Below are 26,029 nucleotides of genomic sequence, written 5' to 3' on the forward strand. Positions count from 1 at the left end.
TCATTTTTATCGTTAACTCAGTTTTTTCCCATGTGTTAGGAATAAATCTTCTTTTTTTGGTACTGGTACTTGTTTTATTTTGTTGTATTTGTCCGTGACACCTTAAAGGCCGGTCTGTGAAAATATTATCAGACATTAACCGCTCCGTGGCGCAAAAAAGGGTTGGGGACTGCTGGTTTAGACAAAAAATAAATAAATCTGTTCTTTTAAGGCAAACCCATAAGTTAAATCTATACTAGAAATAGAATAGGTCAGTCAAAAGGATACTTGTCTGTCTACATCCACAAGGTGTAACCTATGAAATAAAAATAAATATTAACATCAGACCAATAAAAATGATAAAACTGAAAGTAATAAAACAAAGAAACTTTAGAATCTAAATTGAAGTATTAATGAAGACCAGGAAGAGTACTGGAAGGTTTAACAGGAATGTTTTTTGTTTTTTTTTAAAACACTAATGCTTTTTTTTTTTTTTTAATCAACCAGGGGGCTATTATGTCACAAAAACAGCTCCAGTGAAAAACACAGTGATACCAGGTTCTAAGAGTCCTCACGAAGACACACAAGTGTGTTCCTATGTGCATCTCAAAGAAAGCCAGAAGATACCGCTGGGTGTGTCATACTCATGGTTAAGGAAGCACAGCAAAATAACACGCCGACGCGCACACGCACACACACGACAAACGCTCGCTAAAAGCCCTCCTGGGGAGGAAGACGTCATACCGCCTGGAGAGATGGACCGATCAGGCGTTCAAGTGAAACGACACAGTGTCACAGAAGGACAACTCAGTCGGTAGAGCACACTTTGTGAAGATGATGTGCACTAACTCAAATATAAATAGATATATAGGCACATGTGAGCACTCAAAAGTACACAGCCTGCACAGGAGTCACGCAGAGCAGCTTTTCTTTTGCTTTAATTGAACCTCATATGCCCCCAAAATCAATTACAAAGACAATTATAAGACAGTGAACAGTGCTCTGAAAATCTGAAAAACTCCACACACAAAACCAGGGCAAACATTTGCCTCTCCACAGGAAATGTTATAATTAAATTTAAGCACTCAATGAACAGCTAAACAAAAAGCCAGGCTTGACTCATAACAACAACAACAAAAAAGAAAGAAAGAACAAAACTAAGTACATTTTAGTGTTATCAAGATTTAGCCCCTGCCAAACACGATTTTCTCTATTAAGCCCACAGGAGCTTATTATTATACTCTGGTGTATAAAAGCTGCTCTTATCTGCATGGAGTCCCCTTCAGCTAAACTCACCTCGCAGCGAGTGTACACAGCCTGCAAAGTCTCACCCAATAATCCCCACATTCGACACATTCAACATCGCTCTGAAGCACTGGCTAATGGGCTGACCTTGTTGTCTTAAAAGAGTCTGCTCAGCAGCTCAAAAGCACAATCTATCAGCAAAAACAGGCAGAACGGTGCAACAACAGTAGGGCTACAGGAGGAGACGCAGATGTGGGAGACAAAATTGAAATGCTGCAACAACAGCATAACGCCGTCATGTCACATGGATATTGTTTCAGATGCAGTTTTAAGAGATACTAACTGGTTAGATGAGCACTGAGCACTCCATCAGATCAAATCTAAGCCATGATTTTTGAAGCACAGGTAAGAAAATGTACAATTTGTATTTATTTGTGTTCACAGTCACATCTGGCACAGCAGTGTTTTCATTTTTTGAGCATACATCCCGCAGGCTGGCATTATGCTAGTGATGAATACCAACCCAATGGCCATTAGCTGAACTTTTATGCTTATTAAGATGTTATTCATATTATAAATCTATTTAAAAATATCTGAGTATTTGTATCCAGCCGAGCATCTCTCTTTGTGCGTAATGAATTCACTTCAAAACCTGAGACGACAGACCTCATGACTTCCTTGGCTCACTTCCCCATTTCCTTTAGTGACGCTTTATTACTGAAGGTGTGTTTGTGTTAAGAGCTGCCTCGATGATAAAATATCACCGTGTCAAAGTTCCGCTCGAGGTTGCTGGATTCCTCTTTATGGATTTTAGCTTTTGCTCTCCAGTTTCTTAGTTGCTAAATTAGGTGCTTCGCCCCTTAGAGTATTTTTGGTGTCTGCTACTGTCAGCTCCGCGCTTATTTATGCACACAGAAACCTCCTTTCAAAGGAAGGTAATTGAAGAACCTACATTCCTCTTCATAAAAGTAATTTATTGCACAAAGATTCTGAGCGAACAATGTGCAATATATTTGAAGAGAAAGTCATTAACCTAAAGTGAGGAAAGCGTCACAGAGCAGAGTGTTGAGAGGGTCCTGCGTCTACTTAATGTTTTATTGTAAAGCATTGGCCGGATGTTGCTGACCAGGTCTGTTATAATGTTTTGAAGTGCACCTGCTGCTCATTTATTATAAATAAGGATTATCTGTGATCTGCTACTAAAGAGAAAAAAAACCCAAATCCTTTCTCACGTGTAACACCTTAGCTTTGAAGCTTTATGTCTCAATAATAAAAACAATCAGTATCAGAATTTTTTTAGGACAAGTAATATTAGCGAGCTTTCATTGCATGATTCCAGCAGTGACACTGGAAAAAGGACAGGCTTGCAATTTACTACCAACCTCAATGAAATCTACTGGTCACTTCTCTTTCCACTAGTTTCTATTTTAAATGCCTACTTTAAAGCAAAAATAAAAACTGATCTCTATAGTTAATTCTCTCATTTTTGATTGGTGTCAAAAATGGGCTATGTGGACAGGATTTTATTTTTTAAATAACTCATCATTTACAATTTGTTATGGCTTAAAATTATGTATTATTAGAGGCTTGGGTGCTTTGAGTGACAGATTTGTGCCCACTGTGGTTCTGGCTTTCTGCTACGTGTCACCACAGCTAATTTATAATACTATGCAATACGTTAACTCTTATGGAGGGATAAAACTTGAGGTCGTACCCAAATATTGATTTTGAATCTCATTAAGATACGAGACTTAGATATTTTGGGAAACTTGCATAAATTTACCTGCATAGTGAAACAATGAGTTAGTAGCATTAGCTAAGGTAGGTGAAGCTACATTAGCCAATTTAGCTAATGCTACACTAGCTATGGGATAAGGCAGTAGCTATGCAATTATTAAGCTGGGAGGTGCTTATGGCATTAGTAGGGTTAACATCGTTGCTATTCACTTTGCAACCTTCCGTTGCCGGTTCGAGCCCCGGCTCCGACAGTCTCGGTCATTGTGTCCTTGGACAAGACACTTCAGCCGTTACCTACTGGTGGTGGTCAGAGGGCCCGGTGGCGCCAGTGTCCGGCAGCCTCGCCTCTGTCAGTGCGCCCCAAACCAGCTGTGGCTACAATGTAGCTTGCCATCACCAGTGTGTAAATGGGTGTGTGAATGGGTGAATGACTGAATGTAGTGTCCTTAGGGACTAAGTAAAGTGCTATACAAATACAGGCCATTTACCATTTACAATATAATGCTACACATAGATGTCATAGCATGGTTTTAAATAAAGAGGTTGTTGACCTTCAATAAACCTCGTTTTGATCTTCCCCTCACCAAAGAAAGGACACGTTGTACCAGCTGGCTACAAGATGCTTCACTTGCGATTTGATGAAAAGCATAGTTAAACTAGCCAAAGCCATATTAAAATTTATGTTGCTATGTGGACAGAAATACATTTGAAAGCAGTAACTGCTCCTCCAAGTGGCTGGAAATCCAACAGCAGCTACAGAGAACAGAAGACTGCTCAACCACAGGTAGTGAACCAGTAATCTGATAATAAAAGAAAAGCAGAGAGAAATACAAGGTGGACATTTTGAGGCCAAGTGAGTCCACAAAGCCGTGGGGCCTCACAGGAGCAGATATTTGGGATTAGATGTGTGCACAAGTGTAACCAATGCCTCGGCGGTATCAGGCTGCTTTTTTTCTCCTGTTGTTTTCTTTTTTTTGTTGCTGACACATTGTTGTTGTCGTGAATGGAAGCGCGGGGCCGCAGTGTTAAAAGGAACAACGGAGCTTTCGCACATGAAAACACACACACACACACGTAGTCAATCTCAGTCTCAGACTTTGGTCTTCGCGTCTTCCTCTCGCTTTTCCCTTTACGTCTCTTCCTCACCCTTTGATTTCACCTCTCCTCTCTTTTCCCACTCACATTGTCAACAGCCTTGACCTAGAAAATTTGTGGCGTCATGATTTGCCTTGATGAAAGAGAGCACGTTCGTCACTGCTGCAAAACTACAGCATTATCACTGTCCAAGAGAAACCTTCAGTCGCAGCCTTGTAGAAGCTGAAAAAAGGCCCCTAAATCCCCGTTTATACTTGCATATTTTGACAACTTACAGCTCTGACCGTGATGCTGCCACAAAGAGTTGGGAAATGCTGCCGCCACCACTTCTATAATGTTGGATTTCTTTAGTTTGATGGCTTGTCACCGAGACATATTATATGTTGGATAATTCAATACAACACAGTCAAACGGGGGCCCTTTAAAACGCAGAAAATTTATTGTGCTTTGCCAAAACATGATGGCTTGTCAAAGCAGACGAATGGCACTATAAATATAAGTGCAACATATTGAGTTTTTAGACACCGGGCTCTGCTAGTCACTGTAAAATAAATAAATAAATAACTTATTGTCTTTAGAAAATAGGAATGGCACAACAGTACAAAGACATACTGGGGTATTATTTTTAGAACTGAGCCCCAATGATGGCTGTCTTTCTCTCTTTCTCTGGAAGAAACTTAACATGAAACTGCCACCGCCACAAAAAGAGCCGCGCGCACGCAAATGAGCACGCTCGCTCGCTCGCTCAGAGGCACAAGCGCCGTGTGAAGCATCCAGTCTGTCACTGTGGCAGACTCCTTTGTGCCTTTGTGACTAACACAAGGGGAGCAGGCCTCTTGCTGACACGCTGCGATTTTAAGGAGAGCGTGTGGATGCCACATCATGGATCGCTGTTCGGTGCGTTGATGGGATGGATAATTCAGAGGGCTACACGAGGGGGCTCAAGTGAGGATAATATATTACAAATTAAAGGTTATGTATTCACTGTGGGACATATGGTGAACAGGCAGCGCTTCAGAAGGATGATTGTGTCTACACTTTGTTAGCGTGTATGATTGCTGGTTGTTGAAGACTTAACGGAATATTTTAAATCTTTATGAATTATGGATGAAGCTAGAAAAAAGGAGACTGTTAGAGGCATTTCATGAAAGTATAGATACATAAAGGGCAGAGGTAGTCATTGTGAACTCCAGTTCTGAAGGCTCAGTTTTAGCATTATGGCTGTTACCACCTTGGTTTGTCCAGACAGAAGAGCCCATTTTTGGAGAGTGGAGTGCTAAATTTCCAGCCAATAGGAGCTAGCTTTGTCAGCACGGGGCTGTACACCCAGTACCAGACTGACTAAATGGGGCAAAGTAGCAAGTGAGCATAAGTCCAAAGTTAGTTTTTACAAAGGTTTCACTGTTTTTTTAAACACAGTTCAGTTTAATACGAAGCACAAAAACCTTTAAATCACTTAGCAGTAAAGTGCATCAAATCGTCTCCTTCCTATATTTTTTGAGTTCCCACATTTTATCACGCAATTTTCTCACTGAGTTTGAATATACTAACAGCAGTTTTTCGGGGGGGGGGGGTTAACGCCTAAACCCAGTTTGCAGTTGCCCAATCTGGCCCCTAAAGACTCTTTTTAACCAAACAGCAAGCCATATAATCCGGTCTTTAAGTCTGACGTCATTAGCCCTGTCCGAGCCCAAACTACACTGCAGGTCCCAAAGTCTAACGATCACTGTGGCATTACTAAAAGTTGAAAAACTTTCCAAATTCTTTTCTCTTTAATAAAATGATCAGTCTTGCTGCTCTACCAAAAAAAATTAAGACGTACAGCTCTGCTATCACTTCCGACATAAATGAAGACAGAAAACTAAACAGCAGTGACATTTGTAGGGTTACTGAAGTTGGACTAGCTGGTATATAATAATGTGCTACACGATCACTAGCGACACAGCTATGTTAGCATAAACAGTAACAGTAAAGCTGGAGGACGAACACTAAAAAAAAATCTTCCACTCGATAAAAGTTAACGTGAGGGACAGATCTGATTGGGGGTGAAGTTGGTCCTGTCTTCCAAGGAGCTGTCTTCCATCTACCATCTTCCTGTCTACCATCCTTGCACCTCTTGTGGGGAACACCCCACACCACATCAAAAACTCCACCAACTTCACCGAAAAGGTCCAGAAACGTACCCTGGATCCAGATGAAACCATGGTGTCCTTTGATGTAGTCTCTCTCTTGACTTGCATACCCACCACGGAGGCAGTGGAGACTGTCAGAAAACGACTACAAGAAGACAGCTCCTTGGAGGACAGGACCAACTTCACACCCGATCAGATCTGCACACTGTTAGACCTCTGCCTCACCACAACATACTTCAAATACAACGAAGGCTTCTACAGACAAAAACATGGCTGTGCCATGGGCTCCCCCGTGTCACCTATTGTAGCCAACCTTTACATGGAGGAAGTGGAAAGGAAGGCTCTTGGCTCTTTCAAAGGAAGAGTACCCAGCCACTGGTACAGATATGTAGATGACACCTGGGTCAAAATCAAGACACAAGAAGTGGAATCCTTCACTGCGCACATCAACGCTGTGGATAAAAACATCAAGTTCACCAGGGAAGACACAAGGACGACTGTTTGCCTTTCCTGGACTGCGCTGTGCACATTGAAGAGAATGGCAACCTCAACATCGAAGTTTACCGGAAGCCCACACACACGGACCAGTACCTCCTGTTTGACTCCCATCACCCTCTGGAACACAAACTTGGAGTAATTAGGACCCTACACCACCGGGCAGAACATGTTCCCTCTAAGCCTGAAGGAAAAAAGAAGGAACACACACGTAAAGGAAGCACTCAAAACATGCGGTTATCCTAATTGGACGTTCATAAAGTCAGCAAAGAGGCACAGAAAAGAAGATCAGACACCAGCGTGGGAGGATAAGAAAGACAGACGCAACAACATTGTCATCCCCTCCAGAAAAACTCAGGAGAGTTTTCTCCAAGCATGACATCCCGGTGCATTTCAGACCCAGCAACACGCTCAGACAAAAACTGGTTCACCCGAAAGACAAAACGCCAAAACACAGACTTAACAATGTGGCGTATGCTGTACAGTGCAGCGAGGAATGTCCAGACCTCTACATTGGAGAGACCAAACAGCCACTTCACAAGCGCATGGCACAACACAGAAGAGCCACCTCCACAGGACAAGACTCAGCTGTCCATCTGCATCTTAAGGATAAAGGACACTCTTTTGAGGATGCCAACATTCACATTTTGGACAGAGAGGACAGATGGTTTGAAAGAGGAGTGAAAGAAGCCATCATGTCCACTGTGAGCGACCATCTTTTAACAGAGGCGGTGGTTTACAACACCAACTCTCTGCCATCTATAATCCAGTTTTGAGTTCCCTCCCCAGACGCCTTAACGCTCACTCACATCCTGGGCCATCTAACCTCAGGAATTCACATGATAAGGTGGGGCCAGGTTTCACAATGAGCTCTCCCGAAACTCTGGCTGATTGTGACCCACACCCATTTTCACACCTTGGCTCAGGCGATTAGAGGATCATCAGGGGGTCCTTTTGTCCCTCTTTGGGGGGACACTCCCACTAGGTTTAAATCTGGGACTCTCCGCCATTTGACCTTAGAACTGAAGAAGCTTCTCGGATGAGAGGTGAAACGTCTTCAAGCAACTTAAAGAAGTCCAGACGCTTTTCTTTCCAAGCTCCTTTGACAACTGAGATAATCCATCCACAATACGAGGTTAGTCATTAATATACTGCTGCATGGGCTGGGCTGTAGTTAAAAGTTTTTAAAAACTGAGCTTTAAAATGAATAGTGGTAATAAAAACCGAGAGAGGCCGACAGTGATCACTGACTGTTTTTAGGGGCTTGTTGAGATTAAATAGAACAAGATACAAAGCATTAAAACATGTTAAAAACACAACAGTCTTATTAAACGCAGAGTAGTTTGGGCCCGGAAGCAGGATTCATCACGTCATCACTTAAAGACCGGATAGGTTAGGTGCAAAAAAGCCATAAAAGACGGTTGAGAGACAGCCTCAAGTGGTCATGTAAGGTTTGTAGTTTTGGAAGTTTTTAAACTTTAAATACATGACAAAGATGTTCATTTATGTGAGTTTTTTTCTTTCAGTTTTAATGTTGTTTTGCTTCTGCACAGTATGAGCTGTTGCTTTTATTCTTTATTTTATTGTTTTACTCATGTTTAATTGTCTTTGATGCTTTTATTTTGTCTTAGAATTCTATTTATGTTACTGTAATGCATATTTATTCCTGAGTTTGGCACTTTGGTCAGTGGTTGGTGTTGGCTTGGCTTCATTTGTACTGAGTGTGCACTACAAAACCAAGAACCAACCAATCTAGGGGTAAAAGTCCGGACAGGTCAGGAGTCTATCTGGAGTGGTAAAGGACAGGAGCTGGAGTTCTTGAAAGCCACACACTCACATTAAATCCTACATGTTAGCTTAACTCGAGAATCCTCAGTTTTTCAACCAAAGCATGCAGATGAAACTGATGCAGGAACAATAAGAACGTGCAAACTCCACACAGAAAGGCTCCAGCTGACAAGTGGTTTTAAACAGAGAGGCTTCTTGCTGTGAGGTGATATCAATGAACAAGCTCAGCAGTGCAATTAATATTCATTTATTTAGAGAATCAGTTTCTCCTTCTTAGCCTACTGTTTCATTTTAATGAGTAATACGGTCTTTTATATGCCTGACGTTCAAACCTCAGCCCCTGAGATAAAAACTTTAGAGAGAATTTTAGTCTCTCATAAAAATCTTGCTCATCCATAATGCATACAAGAGCCTAGGCTTCCTGGTATAAATGCACTTCTGCAAGCCCAGACACTGTACATGATGACATGCTCAGGGTTATATTTTCAAAGCTGACAAATCTTCTCCAGAGCCACAAAACACACAATGCTACTGTTCACGGGCTGGTTAACAAAATTATAAAGAAATAATAAAATGAGAGTCTCCCTTTCAGAAAATAACACAATAAAGCTATTAGCATATTCTATTTGTATTATTTTGATTTAATAAGGAAAATAAAAAGCACTGTCACTAAACCTGGAACCATGAATCAAATAGCTGTCAGAAAATCGATTAGCAACCATTACGATAATTGATTCATGCAAATGACTTGTGATGCAAAATGTGAGGTGTCTAGCAGCAATAAGAAATCAGGTAGCTTTGAAAATTTCACCTTGTGCTTTGTGGTAGTGTGACATATCTTTTAAAGGGAATTTTAAGACCCGTTTATTAATCAAATCAGCACATCCAAAAATAATACAAGCTGGCAGATTGTATGAAAAATATGTTAGCAGTATCCAATCTTCAGCTAAAGGAAATGCTTTTACATCGCTAATCCAAACTCTAAATCATCTAACGTACTTCAAGTAAGCTCATATTTAAGTTTAGTTTGAGTCTCTAAATCTGCCATTCTACACTTCTAATATGACACCACTTTAATGTAAATGTGTCAGCTACATCAACAGTTACAAAAGCTCACAAACTCCCCAAAACTATGAGACAAACTCCAGCAGGGCTTTGAGAGTACCGAGAGGGTTCCACGGTTTTTCAATGTGTGTCTTTGAGCAGTCAGTCACAAATGAAAGATGAGTGGGACACAAAATCAAACGAGGTAGAATTGCGAGCTACGCTCTGAAGAATTGGCAGTTTCAGACGCTGACGTGTCATCTCCAAGCCCTAACATCAAAGCCCTAATCCCCTCACATTTTTATGAAATCATTCTTAAACAAATGTATGTCTACTTAATATTTTCTTTTGCCTTTTTACATGTCAACTGATAATTTAAAACACACACAGGAATCTGTCAGATGTAACTTGTGACCCGAAGGAACCTGAAAGAAAAGAGCCTGTGTGGAAACAGGCTGAAAGGAAATAGGCCACTGTGTGAATTGTGTCTGCAGTGCATCTACACTGCGTCGCACACAAGCTCATCTCCTTCAAACAAGAAAGCACCCGCTGCATTACAGCTTCTTAAGTTTATGTAAGTAAGTGCGCTGAGAAGGCAATGTAGAGAGCGACAATATGTACTGAAAAATGCACATAAGCACCATGAAGGCAACAGGCAGCCAAACCGTTCAGCCAAGTCTACAGTCACAGATCTTTGTGTGAAGAGCACAGCATTTAACACAGCATTAAATGGATTCTTCAAATAACCTAAAACCAGCCTTAGACCGATCAGGCATTTTAGAGCTGAATGGTGAAATGCACATAAAAACAAAATGATTTGCAAATCATTAAAACTCCAACACACATTACACATCAAATGCTGAAACTCGGAAATGTTGTTTTTTAGTCAAAAATGTATCATTTTGAATTTGATGCCAGCAGCACATTTTGAAAAGAGGGCATGTTTAACACGGTGTTGCATCAACTACTCGTTAAACACAGCACTGGAAATCTGAGGACACCCAACAGCTAAACTGAGTGTTTTCCCTATTTTTCACTCTGTCTTCAGGTTAAGTTTGCAGCTGATTACCAGGTCTGACAGGCTGATAGCTCTGGACAAAAACAGGCCAGTTTAACCAGACTATTACTCCAGATTCATGTTGTTGTAATAAGTGCAGAATGTTGCCTCTTTGGCCCCATGTGGCACTACAATACGTGTAAATATCATTTGTGGCAGGTGCACTAATGTAACCCAGAGTGATCTCAATGAGTGTTTTGTGAAGTGCGATAACGAGCATAAATAAACATTTTGATAAATATCGACCACTCAGACCACAGGACATTTTCCTCACTTCACCTCGGTCCACCTTTGATAAGCTTGTTCCCGGAGAAGGAAGTGGCATTTCTAGATGAAAGCAGTGATGAACTATGTTCGCTGTCTGTTCCTGGGCCAGTACAGTAATAGCTGTCAGCAGGTTTTTGGTTGTTTGTTTGTTTGTTGTTTACATGTTTTAAAGAAAATTGGTTGTGAATATTTCTTGTTCAAATAGACTGCAATATATCTTTTTTTATATGGAGTCCAGACTTTTTACAATTGTATATACAAGACAAAACGAAACACATTTGAGGACGTCAGTCTGAAAGAAGATAACTGCAGAGCTGTTATGGAAGAAAACAAACTGACCAAAGATTACTCAGTGGATTAACAATAGTACGTCTACTGCTTCGGGGAAAACGTTTATTTCTAGTCAGGTGAACAACAAGTTGTCGAGCCTTTTCTAGTCTAGTCTATAAATGGAAGACACAAGCAACTGAATGGGAAAAGGAAAAAAAAGCTGTTTGTAAATGCACAGACTGATGTGAGAACGGAGAAACAATGAACATTTCTTTATTATTGTTATTGATATTATTATTATTACTTTCAGCAGTAGTAGTAGTAGTATTTTGAGTGACAAATGTTGCTTCTTTATGTGCGGGTACACTGATGTTATTGCTGAAACATCAGTGTACAGAGTAATCCCTGTAAATATGCAGAATCTGATGGGAAGTCCTGAGGTTTCTGGTCTTCTGGTTTCAGTTTGTAGTCCACTTATAGCCCGAGCTACATCAACCAATTGTGTCTGAGCAAGCTTTGGTTGCGTGCATGCACACTTCTGTGTGGAGAACAAAAGAGGTTTTGCATTTAAGATAAGCCCATTTGTTCTCCAATTGTGTGATAAGTAGAGGGGACACGTTCTGCTGTTGTTTTAGCCAGAGAAATAATTACGAATATCCAATGCATAATTATGTCGCAGTGGTGCAATCATGTAGTGAAATGCAACAGCTGTCTCCACTTGTTTACTAGTTAGTGTAGCAAATACTATATATTGGATAATTAGAACACAGCTGTAGTCTAGGTAGGTTTTCCAGAAGAAACAACAGGACAAAAACAAACAAAAAGAACTTTGGAATTTGAAGAATTATTAGGAAAAATGTGAATGACAAGGTAACTTAAACATAAACTTGTAATTAATTTTAGTAAATAGTAAATGGCCTGCATTTGTTTAGCGCTTTTCTAGTCCTTAAGGACCCCAAAGCGCTTTACACTACTACTAATTAATTTTAGTAAGAGCGTGTCCTGATCATAACTTTGCAAAAACAAAACTTGCTCATTTCTCTTATTGATATTCCATCGCTCATTATACAGACGGAATATGATTATATAATGAAAAACCAACAGAATCCAGCTTCACGCATTATTTCGTCAGCGGAGTTTATTTCCTTGGCATAAAAGAGGTTGTTTAATCATCTCATTTGTATTCTATTAAAGCAAACCATTAGTCACAGATCTGTTTATCACATGTCAGCATGTGTCTCCGCTTGTCTCCCCGGAGACAGCTAGAGAAAGACGGAAATGAACAAAGAGAGAAAAAGATATCAGCTGACCGCATGCCTCCAGGCCTGTGCTGTATCTCCCCCGACAGTCTTAATCTATCAGCAGGTCAATCTGTCGACAGGTTTTCCATAGAAAGCCAGCCTGAGAGACATCCGCTGGCTCGGGCACACACCTTATGCTAACGCAGAATGTGCACAGTGGCTAAGAGACACATGCTCGCACAGCGTGAAGTCCGCTCATGTCAGTGTGCAACCACATGCTATCAAATACAGTAGACCACAATGTGATAGTGGAGTGACTGCAGGCTTAAATCCTAAAAGAGGTAAAAACCTTTCCAAGGAATTACATAGTGCTACGTTGAAAGACAGATTCTCAAAGTCTTGAGGAAACCGATCACTGAAAAATGACAAAAATAACTGTTTTTTTTTTTTTTAAAGGCTACAACCAATGAAGACAAATCATTTTCTATAGGCAAGTAACATTTAGCTTACTACACTTCTCACAATTCAGACTATCCTCTGTCCACTACTTGCTGTAATTCAGCCTCTCATTTAGCATCATCCTTTAGAGAAAATAAAGCATGTGCCATGGGTATTCGGCCCATAATCTGTTTTAAATTTGGCATCCATTAAAGCTGTTGCTGCTATAAGATTAAAAACTGTTAATATAGGCAGAGTGTGATTTTCCAGAGGGGATGGTGGGGATAAAAATTTATCCCTCTGATTTTTAGTGCTGCATTTTGAAATGATCTACAGAAACAAACAGAAAACAAATCCGAAACTGACTTTCACATTCAGCACTCGCGATCCCGTGACAGTCGAGATAACACTGCACATAAAAGGATGATCCAGATCCCGTCCCAAAGTTTCCATTAAACCTGCTTACATTAAACTGCTGTTTCAATGTGAAAACTATCACTAACTAAATAAAGGAGAAATGAAAAAGACTCAAAGTGCCAAAACCTCACAGAAAAATCTAGAAATATTCCTACTGAGTGTCAACCACATAAATGATCATCATCAGAATTCCCTAAAAGGTCAGCAGCTTATTATTTTAACTCGTTAAACTGCAGCTATGCATCGGAGCTGCTGTCTGCACGGTTTGCTGGTTTTGCAAGTGATGGCGCAGCGGCTGTGATGGACCGACAGAGAAGAACAATCACACTCCTGTGTGTAAAGATCAGCCTCAACCTCACCATCATTCACTGCATTATTCAGCCATGACCTTTGGTCTTTGGTCAGCCAGCGATTCCTTATTTTCAGACGTTTATTGACTTTTAAACTGCAAAAGTGTTAAAATTACAGTATTTTTGCTGTTTCACTTTGAAATATTTCATATTAAATATTAAAGTTAATGGTAGAGTTGGGAAAGTTGAAAGGGATTTAATTCTGGCATCTTAAACGGTTTTGTTTGACTGAGTGTCTAAAGAAGAATATGTGAGCCGGGGAATATTATGCATATTCATTTTTTTTTTTAAAGATTACAATATTATAGGAAATGTTCTGGTTATATTTTTAAGCTCTAAACTCAGTTGAAATTAATAAACATTGCATTAAAGCAGTAATAAATACTCCAGCAGACTTCAGAGTTTATATCGAACTGCTGTAGTTCCTGAAAAGTTTTTATAGGGAGGGGAAGAAAAGCAATTTTGTCATCCTGAACATAGACTGAACATAACACAGCTAATCAATGACGTTAAACCTGAGAGGTTGAGACAAATGGTGCGTGTTAAAGACCCTAAAAACAGAAGCAGTGAATATTAATGTAGTAAAAAACTATGATATTATTGTTGTTGAAGGTCATTTCCTCAGGCTAGTTAGAGACTTTTCTTTGATTCGGTTTACTAGAATGTGTGAAACCTCACTTTGATCTATAATATTAATGATGTGTGATTTTTGCCACACATTTGAAAGGAAGGACCATTTGGCACCACAGAGCAAGAGACAACTCAAACTGCCACTTCTAGCTAAACTAGCAGTTTATCAATAAACTCGTAATTTAAATTGAACAAGTTAAATGAGATTAAATTTGAGCATTCCTCTTTCACACAGTGCAGTACACTTTTTTCCCCCCTCACAGCGCTACGAAGTGCTTGTACATGCACCATTTTAGATCCTCCCCCCGCTATTTAATGAAATGCTGAGAGGTCTCTTTTACACATTTTTAGAGTGGTACTGCAAAATCAAGTGCAAGCACGGAATAGCCATGAAAAACTCTTCAAAAACCCGTTTCTCTGTTCAGAAAGGCGTTAGATTAGAGTCACAGAGGTGAGGAGATCAGATTGAGATGAGGGGTGTAACCTCAGCAGCACAGTTCATTAAAGGTCACCTGTATCGTGAGCTGTCACAGCTATTTTCTGAGTCAGTGAGGATGACTGAGTATATTTTGCACGCAAGCTAAGGTAAAGCACGCATGTCTAAACAATTTCTACTATGTGAGAGATGTGTTTAGCCTAGGGATAGGGAGTTTTAAGTTTGCTGACCGCTTTGCTTCTCCGGGGAGAAACCCGAGGAGTTGCTGACGGGGTATGAGGAAGGACGGAGATGGACGCAAAGAGCCCAAGTGTGAAGTTTGTGCTACTGTGTTTGTGGCGCGAGGGTCGTCAAAGTCAAGTGCTGGTGTCTAGTCAACGCGCGCGCACGCATACACGCACGGTTTGACCTGCCGTCACAGAAATATGCTCCTGCCTCTTCCTGGATTGACCCTGAGGACTTCACCACAGCAGGTGCATCCAGCTCCACTTCCCTCGCCACTCATCACTTGCTATCTTTTATTGTGCGAGTCTTGAAGAACAGCCTGTCAGTGGCGAGGTGTAAATCAGGTCTCCAACTGACTGTTACTTTTTCCCGTGCCTTTCTGACTTTATTTGAGCAACGTAGAGTGAATTATGTATGAGGTTTACTCCATCACCTATTCTCATCCAACTCACATTTTTGACTACTAAGAAATGTTTTATTACACTGTCACCAGTCATTACAAGAGTCTATTTGTCAGCTGAGTTTCTTGAAGCATATATATGACCTGCAGTAGTTTATTGTAGATGTTTTTTTACAGACTTTTGATGTAGCAATTGTGTTTTTTTTAGCGACTCCACCAACCAAAGTGTGAAAAATGACACATTCTCCTGTTTGTTGCACAGGCATTTTCATGCAGCAAACATTTCCACGGCTGTAAAGAAAATTTGATTAGGGGTTTCTATCACAATGCAGTTTATGGATTTTGCGAGTGGCAAACATTTCCAAACTTTCAAATTAACATCCATAATTTCAAATTAACATTTCAGAAAAGATGAAACTTCTGATAAAAACTCCGCTAGGTTTACGAGACACCATCAATCGAACTCACCGAACACGTTTGCTGCTGCAGACTGACGATGGAAAAGTAAGACATGACTAAAGAACACTAAAGTCCACTATGAGAACTCTGCTTCACAACCCTCCCTGACCACCTCCTTCCTTTTGAGCAACTCATGACTCATGAATTCATCCGGTCAAAACAGTTTGTGCTCAACGTAATCCACGTGCCACCACACTGTAGCTAGGAAAAGTTAAATAACGGTGCATATTCCAGAGTCTACACAATTCAATTTACTTCAAAACCAATAATGTTTTGAATATTAGATGATACTAATAAACCAGAAGGGTATTGTACAGTAAACAATGTATGATAATAGCTCTGTAAAGCTGAATTTAATATGGAGTCCCTTAATGGAATCGGTCTACAATGTGATTGCATATCGGATTGAATTTTTTCAGCGATTAATTTTTGCAAAACAATTTTTTGTGTGCTGCTTGTTAATTTGGTTGTACCTGAAAAAAAGAAAAGAAAAACATAAGAAAAATAGCAAAATAAGAGCCACATATGAGGATATTCGTTTAAAATTTTGATAGAACAGTAGCAGTATAATGTCCTCGTAAGTGGATATCAGGCTCTTGTAGAGCAAAATTGAGTATTTTGGTCTAAATTACCCAAAATGTGATGTCCACATATGTGGACGCCAGGTCCTAGGAGGTTAAAACTCTAATTTTCTCATTTCCATTCATCTAAAAGACTAAATCTTAAAGAATCACGATCTAAAGTTTGCTACTTTAGGACTATGGAACAATAGGCCTACACCCTAAGCCGATAAAAGAGGTTTTTGTACTCCAGTTACTGTTTGCACACACGCATGCTTCACAGCTTTATAATACAACTTCTACAGCAGTAATAAATTGTCTGGCTGGATTACAAGCCTGATACTGACCACTCAGATACAAAGAACCTGTTAAAATGGGCCCTAGAGGGACGGACCTGACACTTACTGGCTCTCTGCAACAAATAGTCAACTGCCTAGGACTAAATGCTGGGTTCGTTGTCTTTTTATGTCTCTTTCTTGCTTTAACTCTTTTTCTGTCCTTTTCCATCCTCTCTCCACATCTCAGGAGACTCGCTATCTCGCTATCATAACCGCAGACAAGTAAAACTGTCTCTGGTGCTCCCCCTCAGCCGTCCCCCCTCTGCCATGGTATTTGCTTTGCCCCAGCTATTTAACATTTTTGCCGAGGAGAACAAGAGGAAAATACAAACCCACCAAAAGCATAGTCTGTAGGGTCACGATACATGCGTGTGACATTTTGCCAGACAAAAGTTGACACCGAGACTACACGTGTCGGACCTGAATAATAATCTTTTTCCTGCGGTCACTTTCCTTCTGTCGAAGTAGAAGCACTGAATGGCCCACTGCTCCAACAGAGCAGCTTAGCAGCCAACAGAACAGAAGCCTTTGGCTGTAAAAGACAGGTGCGAATGAAACCGAGCGAGTGTCAAGCCGAGTAACTCTATAAAAGAGCACAGACGCTTGGTCAACCTACCGTGAGCTGATAAGGTTTAAACTGAAATAGGAACAGAAGACTGTGCAGGTGGAATACTAGAAGAGTAAAATGACAGTTTTTCAATTGAATGCAAAAGCCAGAAAGTGATTTTTAAACACACAAAAAAAGTCTTGTTAATGCAAAGGTGACAGAAAAAAACAGTTCCTACCATGCCGACTTTTGGTGAGTAAAAAGCATCGACACTGATGTTGATAATAGTATCAGATGAACACTAGCACAATACTTTGTTTCTAGCCCACTGAATTGTGTTAAATAAATTACACTCTTCCAGCTCAAGCATATAGGTGTGTCAAACATAAGGCCCAGGCGCCAGAATCAGCCTGGCCCACTGGCCAACTATGGAAATGTGGAGTAGTGCATACATTTTGGACTTGACCTCTTTCATCCCCCTTCATATAGACCAGAGAAATCAAGTAGTAGATAAACTATTAAATGACAGAAAAGTTCCTGTTTTGTCCACTTGCTACTAAACTTGTTTTTTACAATATGTCCACAGTAAAGAAAGTTTGTGAACTAACAAAAACGTTTTATAATGACAAGACAGTCAGGGACGATGAGCTGCCAATTTCCGAGACTTCATTTTTCTTTCATTAAAAGGAATTAGATGGTTGAACTTCCTTGCAGTGACAGATGAGGGAGTTTCTTTAGCCCACGTAGAATCAAAGTGGGCTGTGTTTACGTGATGTAGAGCGACCCCTTGTAACACCTGAAAACAACTTTCTACTTTTTCAGGCTAAAGACTGAAAGAGAGATATCTGGGATGGAAATGTGAGACTCCTGTACTCTCTTGATGTTATTTTGGATCTCTAACAGCAACCACAATGCTTAACATCGACATTTAATAAAAATAAAAAAACATTCAATTGTTTTTATTACGCATTTCTCTCATTCAAGGTGAGGCAAAAATAACCGATGTGTGTCATCTCGCCCATTATGTCCTCTCCCTCTTTTCTTTTTTGCTCCAATGGTGACACAGTCCTTAATATCCAGCACGGCTATCTGTGAGACCATATGCCCACGGCAGGAACCCTGAAGAGGCTGGCAGAGGGCCCACTCACAACCAGCAAATAAATAATGGGCCATTATGTTCAATCATATGCTGAGCTATAAAGGTCTAAAGCTCAGAGCTGCAGTATGCAACACGCGGCGGTAAAAAGACCGAACAAAAAAAATACAGTGAATCCATCTGTATAGTCGGTGCCTGATGTATATTCCTGCGATGTACAAGAGGGCTCCATTGTTTGAAACCTTTTTAAAAGCAGACATATTCTTTCACTGGGTGACAAGCTTCTTTATTACCTCTAACACGAGCATTGTATTTAAATCTACACAAATCCCGCATACCCTCCCTTACTGCTGTAAATGCTCCAGTTTCAATAATGTTTACTGAAAGCTACAGTACACAGCTGTTTTGGGAAGACATGTAGACTGTCAAACAAAATTGTATATTTGTGTTGAAGTATGAATCAGTATTCCATCGGTGTTGATAGACTGACTAACAGGTCTTTTTCTTTTCATTTGATTTGTAGAAAATAAGAAAACTGTGGCAGATTGTCAGCCTTTTCCTTCAAGTGGATTGCCATTTATTAATTTGTAAAGTGCAAATGGATACAATTTTCCCTGCCGGGAGTAGTTTGAGGGTTCTGCGTAGTATCTTAGTTGTTGGTAGGACTGCACTGTGTTCGACAGAGAGCTCAGATTTTTGCACCTGGATTTTGGATTTCACCTTCTACATCTGCTCCAGTTGTTACCCGGGGACCCTGGTTCTTTTCAGTGCTTCCTCCGCCTTATGTTAGTGTCAACTGGGATTAGCACATCTATCACAACTGTTCTCTTCTACTCATTGTCAAACACCAACATGTCTGACTGGTTGGCTGGGAGCTCTTTGTCTGTTGCAGGAGCTTAGCCCTTTTGTCCTCAGCCACTTTCGGACACATCACCCATCACCTGGGGACTTCAAATCCATCCGTGACACAGATGTTGCTGTACATTATCCCACTTTGTTATGCCTCTTAATGTAGACTGTCCCAGCTTCCATTTTATATCCTGCCACCATGTGCTGAGGTCTCGGGGGCATCTTTGGAAAGCCTCCAGCCTGGGCACTGTCTGCTGTGGTAAAAACCTGCATCTATGGATCTAGTGCTTAAGGCCAGTTTTTAAACTGCCATGAGCTGAGCTGTCCACTTGTAGAATTTCTTACTGTCAGCATTTCACTTTTTCTATCTGGACATGTGCAGAGGAGGGATAGTGGCTGCACTGGACAAAGGATGTTGAAGATGGAGCTGAGGAGGAAAAGAAAAAAAAACCCCACAGATGGTCCATGGATGTAGTGAAGGAGGACATGCAGAGGGTTAGTGTAACAGGGGAGGATGCCAAATGACCAACTGCAAGCTCTAAAGGGAGCAGTCAAAAGAACAAGTCACTGTTTCTATCTGGTATTGACTGGTAGGAAAGTCGGGTCGTAGTCCTACAGGTGAGGAATTTGGCTGGGCTGACCTTGATATGGATGTGCTTAGCTTTCCTTTATGTCTGCTTTTGTCTTGTGGTAGTTCCACCCTTTCAATCCCCTGGATCACCTTTCCTCTCTACACGTATGCAATGTGTACACAAACACACACACACACACACAAACACACACTTGTGAAGTGAAAACCATTTCAGGTGACTAGATCATGAAGCTTATTGAGAGAAGGCCAAAGGTTTGCAGCGCTGTCAACAAAGCAAATTGGCTACTTTCAGGAATCTACAATATAAGACATATTTAGAGTTATTTATCATTTTTTCTTTGCTATGTTTGAGTGGTAGTATACACGTGTGTGTAAGGAGGACTTTTACAATCATTTTGTTAAATACAGATTAGATCTAACCAAAAATACTGTGGTGTTTTTTCTTCCTTCAGCTCTGCTGGTTGGTTTAACAGTTGGTGGGGAGCCTGAGGCCAAAGTAAATTAAGGGTTTTTTTGTTGTTGTTTTTTAACCAGAAGAGTGAAGAGAATTTATTTTGCCTTTGTCTGAAACAAAGGGTAATTGATGCTATCGCTTACCTTGCACGCTGAAAAAAAAAAAAATCAATACAGAAGACAGCACAACTCAAAGAGCATGCCATTGCCGTCTGTCTAACATAGCGGTGTATTGATGTGACTCTTTGAGCTGCAAATTAGTTGAAGTGACAGTATAATGGACCCTGGTGAAAAGAAAGGGAGAATTTTAGGTGAAAACAAAGGATTCTTTCATTCCTTTATTCTCACCAGTGCTCTGTTCCCCATAACGGTATCAATTATAGTTTCATATCTGAGAAATATAATCTATTTAGACTGGTTTGTTATGCAAATAACCTGTGGAAGTTATCTAGTGAAGCATTTTGTAATGTGCTCTCTTTCTATCTCTACCACTAAAATCAATTTACGCTTCTTTAAACGTGTCAGCAATGGCAGCTGGAGAAGAGAAAGGGTGGGTTTAATTAAGTGTCTGTAATGACTGTGGTTTAGATGCTAAATGGTTCTTGTGGATTTTATACTGAGTAATTAGGCTATATAGTGCAGTGCTTATTCATCCTGTATTCTTATTCAGACCACTTTTTATACAGTTAAAGAAAAGTCTGACTTTCCCATACCAAGCTTTAAACATTCCACGATGAATGCACTCTTTCAAGATGACCTTTAAGTCATTTTCTTATAATAATCTTAATAATAATCAGTAATCTGACTGTTTTAATGAGTCACGAACTATTCAGTCTATGCAATATCAAATGTCATGTGACACTTGGTCATAGTTTATAATGATATGATTAAAGAAAGCAATTTCCTTAATTTTACTTAAAGGCACAGTGTGGAGAATGTCACCACTAGATGTCAGGAGATTGCACATTTACAATTTAAGTGCATTATTCTTGCTATGGTGGCCACTGTAGGACAAACACGCTTTTAGGAGTAATATGCTGTTACTTTTTGTTCTGAAAATTATATTTGCAAATTTGAATATTAGGAGGTGAAATTGTTTTTTGACTTATCTATTGTAAGACTACTGATACAACTACTTGTAGCATCATGCCCTTGACCTTGCTTTAGTAAGCCAAGAGAGATCAAAAGGCTTAAATTTAAACTTTTAAATTCATTACCTGTCTAGCAGAAAGCAGGGGAATTTGGCTTTCCTTTTAAAACCCTCTCTCTGCAACTCATTCCGTGTGGGAAAGGCGACTGTGCCAATATTTACGGGCATCCCTTCTCAGATGATAAACCATAGCTTTGAACCTTGATATCTTAAACCTAAATGTGCAACCAAGTATTAAAATTTTTCTCATCGATATGTTGGAAGACACAACTACACACTTATCTATGAGTATATTCTTTTTTCTATCAAATAACCTAAAAAACTGACTGAAAGCTGTCAAATCAAATTTGACTGACTGATAAATGGTTTAACTGATGACCTTTTCCAAACGAGATCCTTTGTATACACAAGGGATGCCATGATTTCAGAAATGTAGTAGTTGGCTAGTGTCAAGATCAAGTCTTAGGCTACGTTCACACTGCAGGCGAAAGCGCATTAAATCCGACCCTATGCGACCCATATCCGATCATGGTATGACAGTGTGAACGGCACAAATCCGATATTTTCAAATCCGATCTGAGTCACTTTCGTATGTGGTTCTGAATCCGATACATATCCGATGTTTTAGAAAGCGACTGCTGTTTGAACGGTCAGATCACATTAAATCCGTCTTTTACGTCACTGACACAAGACAGACGCCAATTATCAGCTCCGGAGAAGCGCCTGAGAAGACATTGCGAACGCTTCCTGGCCAGATGTCAGTGAAACTGCTGGGAAGACAACGTTGGAGAAACGTGAACATTTTATTTGTACTGTATAATCTGCAGATTCTGACAGAAATCTGCAACTATCCTTTGAAGCACCGCTCCTCTAAAACAGCAATAAGGATGATTATTAGGTTATTTACATTATTATGTAAATAACAAAATAACTTAAAGCAAAAATTGGGAAACGTAAAGTCCGAAGTCTTTATATTAAGGGCCATCAGTCAAACAATATTGTTTGCTCTGGGTCTAAACAGAGCGCGCTGTGTGTGACGTCTTCTTTTGCACATGCGGGCCGCTTTGAGGGTAACACTAGAGCGCGTTTGCTGTTGCATTTTATTTGTAGTGTGAACGAACAGACAAAAAAATCGGATTTGATCAAAAAATCAGAATTGAGCATTAAGACCTGCAGTGTGAATGTAGCCTTTGTCTCCCTCTCAATGTTTAGGCTACCTTTTTTCATTTTGAGTCTCTTGTCCTGTGTGCACTATGTTCAGTTTTGTTTCCTCTGTCGTTAGTTTGACTTACTTCACCTGTGTCTTTTCCCCCGAGTGTTTCATCTCCCTAATTACCTTCTGTGTATTTATGGCCTCTGTTTCCCTTTGTTCTTTGTCATGTCATTGTCGTAAGCTGTGTGTCGGGCTGTCTGTGCGGCTCCCTGCAAGGAAGCATTTTCTTGTTTGGTTAATTGTAAATTTGGTTTGTTTCCAGCAATAAAGCTGGGCCTCAAGTTTGACTTTGGAAAAAAACAGAAGTGTTATTTAGTTTTCATAGTTCTGGAACATATAATGAATATCATCAGTTTGAATGGCATCCATAGTATTTACAGAACATAGGGTCAAGGTACCAACCATGATCTGCATGGATTTTGCTTTACAATTGATGAGGAGCCTTTGCTGGGCTTCATTCACATCTCCATTTTGAATTGGCAAATAACACTCAAATTAGGGCTGTGGATAACTATTGGAATTTGAATATACAGTATATTAAAATAGACATTCAGCTGGGGAATGAAATCCTGCAGCTCTTTGTTTTCTAAACAGCACGGAAAGCAAAGCTTGATTTCCTCCACAAAAGTTGTTATACAACAGTATCTCACATTTGTATTCACTATGTGGGGCTTTTTCAATGACACGTGTGTGAAATGTTATCAATTCCTGAAATGTGTTTCATGAGGTCACAGTGTGGTGATCTCAGACCACAAAAACCTAAGCGGTTTATCTTTTAAGTCTATGTAAAAGTTTGTGGCAGAAGTAAAAACAACAACAACAAAAAACAGACACACTGATCCATGGTGTTCATATCTGTCTACATGTTCGTCTGCTAGTGAGAGTAACGTTACACTTAGAGATAGGGTGTCAAGTTCAGACATCTGGGGAGATGTGAGTTGAGTCACCGTTACATTGAAAGGACCCAGCTGAGCTTCAGGCATCTGGTCGGAGTGTCTCCTGGGCACCTTCTTTTGGAGGTTTTCCAGACATGCCTTGCTAGGAGGAGACCCAGAGCTTTGATGTTGGGATTATATATTTAATTTGGCCTCAGAGCATCTAATATACCCCAGGAAGAACTAGAAAATGTTTAGGAAGGATGTCTGGAATACTTTGCTTTGCCTTGATTCCACTCAAGTTAGCTTTAACTTTCCACAACATCCAGGTACGGAGCGAACATCTCAAACCCAAAAGTCAACGTGAAAAGTAACATGAACAAAAAGCCACAAAGCTGCAGTACACCTGGTTTGAGTGTATTAATCTCAGTCATTGCAGAACAGGGAGGATGAGACTCGAACCCACTGGCTGCATATCAATAAAACATATGTGCAAAATTAAGACTTGTGGCCATTTCACTGTCAATGACATGGTGAACTGCAGTTTCACCGACTGACTCACATCAGCAGAGCTCCAAACAGCAGAACAGCTGTCTTTTAGCAAGACCATTACACATGGCTGTGGCTATTTATAGCCCCGGTAACATTAATTTATCACACATATCTGTAAACCAACTCAGCAGTGATATCGCAGTCATTATTATTAAATGTCAGAAACAAAAGACAGGAAGCTGACTATAAAATGAAAGCATTACAGACAGGAACATAACAACTGGAATGCAAACAAGATGAACGATCAAGCTGCCTCTAGAAAAATGTCTGTATGCCAGATTTGAAGGATGCATAAGGTGCCACATTCTTACCATGCATATTCATGCACATCTACGGGTTGCATGTTTGGCCCATTTTAATTGGAGATCTATGAAATGGCTTTCATAAGTGGGAGACATTTGCAGCATTTAAAGGCTTTGTAAGTGTTGGATTTTACTTACAAATTGCTCGTGCAGACTCGTAACTTTGCCAAGCAGTGCTCTCAGGGATTTAAAATTTCACTTAAGACCCAACCTGGACTCGTCAAGCCCAGAACAAGCTGTACAGACTGCATCTGTAACCATCAGACAGGGATGTGACCCAAACATTTGGTATGAAAATGCAGCCAAAAGCACACATTAGAAAAATATATATATATCCCCCCTGTAACTGATGTGACTCATTATGGATGCAGAGAACCAGCAACTTTTTCCTGAAAAAAAGGACAAAACTGTTTAGTTGTGTGAAAATTTGCAGCCAAGGTGTGAAGATTCATGGTTAAGGATATATTTTCGCACTAATATAATATTAATCACAGCTCAGTAAACACTGAGCTTGTTTTGTTAGAAAGGACTTCCTGAACTTCCTGAATCCTAAAAGCTGTGATAGTGAAGTCTGACAGCCTTTGGCTACAGAGGACCGCAGTGTCTAATACCAGACTGACTGATCTAAAATTGCCTCTTAATGCCCAGCTCGCCGTGGGAAATACAGCACCAAAGCCCGGGGCTCTGAGTCTCTCTGCAAAAGGTAAATAATCCCACAGGTTCCAAGGAAGGAAGAAAGAGCAAATTTATTCTGAAACAATTTGAATGCTGTGAGGAAATAAATATTTAATACTGAAAGCAGGCCCTGAGGAAAAGTAGACCGCATAACACTGGAGTAAAAGTCTCAGGACTGGTGCAAAGGATCTGCTTCCAAGCTTCTACTTTTTCCCAGTTCAACTGTCTGTCTGTCACATTGCTAACCTGTCACCAGAAGAATATAGAAACAGCATCTTTAAAACATGAGCAGACAAAGCATGGTGCAGGCTACAGTATATATATACATATATGTGTGTGTGTATGTGTGTGAGTTTGCCTGATTGAGAGTGTGTGTGGTCATCTGCATATCTATTTCCAATAAAGACATGATAGCTTTACCCAAGGAGATCACTTGTTCATTTGTCATGTTAATAACACCATTCAAGACAACATCTACCATGTTTAACCTTTAGCATTCACAAAAGGTGGCAGATGGGCACAGGATGGCTGTTTGTGGGCTTCAGGGGAAAGGATAGTTTATGAAAAGAAAGGACACGCGGTGCTATTTCTAATTAGACAGCAGCTCTTTCAAAGGCAAAGGAAATTAACTCGACACTCAACACTGACACAAATCAGCAACTTCACTGAGAGAATCTGCTGCTGACTGGGCACTGGGTTCAGACACAAATGACTTTGCCACCCCTCCCAAGGCTTGTGGGTGGGTGTTTGTGGGATATGTAGCACTTATACCCAACAATATCCGCTGGGTCAGGGTTTGCACTGACTTTCAAAATAACAGGGTCAAATGCTGTGTTTACTGCACTGCGTTCTAGGCTCGCTGAATAGGTGAAAACCCTGAGACTCCAAGGTCAGTGAACAGCACTTTCAGACGACATAAATGGCAGGAAGTAACAAAACAATGTACTCACATTTGTGTGTCTGATGCAGACTTTTTCAGGCATGCTGGCATATTTTCCTGCATCTCCGATATTTATCAAGACTGCAAAGCTGCCCGGCTTCACACTTCTAAAAAGCTGCTCATGGCTACCTTTGTAAACAGCAGATCAGGATTTTAAAAAAAAAACAACCTTTCTCAAGAAT

The 26,029-nt window shown here is 40.3% G+C and overlaps 1 protein-coding gene and 1 long non-coding RNA gene across 3 annotated transcripts in view; both read right to left on the reverse strand.

Moving 5' to 3' along the window:
* LOC146498867 (ephrin type-B receptor 1-like) overlaps nucleotides 1-26,029 on the reverse strand; it is a 131,558-nt gene that overhangs the window by 99,091 nt on the left and 6,438 nt on the right. The window lies entirely within an intron of this gene.
* Nucleotides 899-17,410, reverse strand: LOC146498869 (uncharacterized). Its single transcript, XR_014870217.1, has 2 exons — nucleotides 5,875-17,410; nucleotides 899-5,808 (listed from the first exon to the last, which is right to left on the reverse strand). It is a non-coding gene; the product is annotated as an uncharacterized LOC146498869 (long non-coding RNA).

Source organism: Neolamprologus multifasciatus, chromosome 17 (assembly GCF_963576455.1).
Source record: "Neolamprologus multifasciatus chromosome 17, fNeoMul1.2, whole genome shotgun sequence".
NCBI lineage: Eukaryota > Metazoa > Chordata > Actinopteri > Cichliformes > Cichlidae > Neolamprologus > Neolamprologus multifasciatus.